Source organism: Galeopterus variegatus, unplaced genomic scaffold (genome assembly GCF_000696425.1).
Source record: "Galeopterus variegatus unplaced genomic scaffold, G_variegatus-3.0.2 Scaffold4568, whole genome shotgun sequence".
NCBI lineage: Eukaryota > Metazoa > Chordata > Mammalia > Dermoptera > Cynocephalidae > Galeopterus > Galeopterus variegatus.
In genome coordinates this window covers 72,565-75,204 of record NW_007730679.1, presented here as the reverse complement: position 1 = coordinate 75,204, position 2,640 = coordinate 72,565, and the positions used below count along the sequence as shown (strand labels likewise).

The 2,640-nt window shown below is 41.4% G+C and overlaps 1 pseudogene; it reads left to right on the top strand.

Annotated features, from left to right (window-relative positions):
* Window positions 1-1,574, top strand: part of LOC103603351 — a 96,388-nt pseudogene extending 94,814 nt beyond the window's left edge.
* Window positions 1,575-2,640: the final 1,066 nt, after the last annotated feature.

Genomic DNA, 2,640 nt, shown 5'->3' with positions numbered 1-2,640 from the left:
GGAAGGAAGGAAGGAAGGAAGGAAGGAAGGAAGGAAGGAAGGAAGGAAGGAAGGAAGGAAGGAAGGAAGGAGAAATCATCTGAGTAAGAACTTTTTTGGATATAACTCTTTAATAACTTCCTATTTCTTGCATGACTAGTGCACCAGTTTTTCATTTCTTCTAGAATCAGCTTTTGGTGATTTATGTATAATGCTGTGAAGAAAAAATGTATTCATCAGAATTTTTCTTAGAGAGAGAATAAGTCCACTCTGTATAGAATGTGAGACTGTAAGCAAGCCTGACTGTGGGAAAAACAATAATGCCTGAAAAAAGAAGCCAGGAATTTCTTGTTTACACCTGCAAGAAAATGAAGAGAGAGGGGAGAGAAACAGAGCAGAGATGAGAAAAAGGAAGATGGCAGACAGCTATGTAGCATATGATTAAACCCCTTCCCATTGCTCTTGAAATAAACAGAAATAGTCTATATGCAATAAAGCACTTCACGCCCAAGGAGACACACGCAGCAGACATTGTCTCCTTCTCAGGACTGTTATACAGCACTCTTTAGAGCCCTCTCTCTCCTGTGCACAGTGGCAACTCTTAAGGAAAAACTGATTGCAGCAGTTGCAGAAGAGGAGGCAATGGTCCCAAACAATAAGATCACTGTAGCGGGTGTTGGACAAGTTGGCATGGCCTGTGCTATCAGCATTCTGGGAAAGTCTCTGGCTGATGAACTTGCTCTTGTGGACGTTTTGGAAGATAAGCTCAAAGGAGAAGTAATGGATCTGCAGCATGGGAGCTTATTTCTCCACACATCTAAAGTTATGGCAAAGAAAGATTACTTTGTGATCGCCAATTCTAAGATTGTGGTGGTAACTGCGGGAGTCTATCAGCAAGAGGGAGAGAGTCATCTCAATCTGGTGCAGAGAAATATTAATGTCTTCAAATTCATTATTCCTCAGATCATCAAGTACAGTCCCGACTGCATTATACTTGTGGTTTCCAATCCAGTGGACATCCTTACATATGTTACTTGGAGACTAAGTGGAATACCCAAGCACCGAGTGATTGGAAGTGGGTATAATCTGGATTCTGCTAGATTTTGCTATTTTAAGGCTGAAGAGCTTGGCATTTATCCCAGCAGCTGTCATGGTTGGATTCTGGGAGAACATGGTGACTCGAGGGTGGCTGTGTGGAGTGGAGTGAACGTGGCAGGTTTTTCTCTGCAGGAACTGAATCCAGAAATGGGAACGAACAGTGGTAGCGAGAATTGGAAGGAAGTACATTAAATGGTGGTTGAAAGTGTCTATGAAGTCATCAAGCTAAAAGGGTACACCAATTGGGCCACTGGATTACATGTGGCTGATCTCATTGAATCCATGTTGAAAAATCTATCCAGGATTCATCCAGTGTCAACAATGGTGAAGGGCATATAGGGCACTGAGAACGAAGTCTTCCTGAGCCTTCGTGTATTCTCAATGCTCGGGGATTAACCGGTGTTATCAACCAGAAGCTGAAGGGTGATGAGGATGCTCAGCTCAAGAAAAGTGCAGATACCCTGTGGGACATCCAGAAGGACCTCAAAGACCTGTGACTACTGAGTTCTAGGATGGTAGAAATTTTAAAACTACAGTGTGATTAACCGTGAGCCATTAGTCTTCGTCCACATTCATAGACCACAGTTTGCTTTTATCGTCATTAATATGTGAATTGGGGCTCACAGAATTAAAGCCCATGCTTGGTTTAATGCTTGCAAAACGAGCCCTTAAACAAATAAAATTAACTATTGTAGTGTGCTTCTAAAAAACAAATAAAAATAAAACACTTAACAACGGCTGACATCTAATGAGCTCTTACTACATGCTAGTCACTTTTCTAAGCACTGAATATACTCTCATATTCGTTCATCAATACTCGTTACAACTCTGAGGTAAAAACTATTATTACCACTGTTTTCTAGATGAGGAAACTGAGGCACAGAGGGGTTAAATATTTTTCACATGTCACACAACTACTAAAAGGTGGAGTCAGGATTAAAACCCAGGATTCAAAGGCAGTTTGGCTCCAGGGCCTGAACTCTGTAGCCATTATATTCTGGAGCAGGACTGAGAAAACTACTACCCCAGGCCAAATATAGCCAGGGGTCTGCTCTTATATATCCAGAGAGTGAAGAACATTTTTTGCATTTTTAAAAGGTTGAAAAAATAAAAAGAGGAAGGCTCATTAAAGAAAAAGTTTCCCAACTCCTGCTCAAGTGCCGGGCTGTGATATGAGCTATTTTCATGTAGAAACTGGAAAAGGGGCAGATTGATTCATGCTGGATGTTGCTGGGAAAATAAGGACAGCCCACATGGATGCAGGAGTGTGGATGCCTAGAAAAATAGGAAGAAGATACAAAATCTCAAAGCACAAGGAGGTCTTCAGATTGTCACAGCAATAGAAGTGGCATTTGAATAAAAATCAACCAAAGCTCTGGGGGTGGAAGCTACAGCTGATATAAGTGTTATATATATTCTTCAGAAATTGTCTGTCTTGTGAGTTTTGAAATTATTTACATAGAACCCACACACCTACAGCCATCTGATCTTTGACAAAGGCTCCAAGCCTATACACTGGGAAAGAGACTGCCTCTTCAGCAAATGGTGCTGGGAGAACTGGAT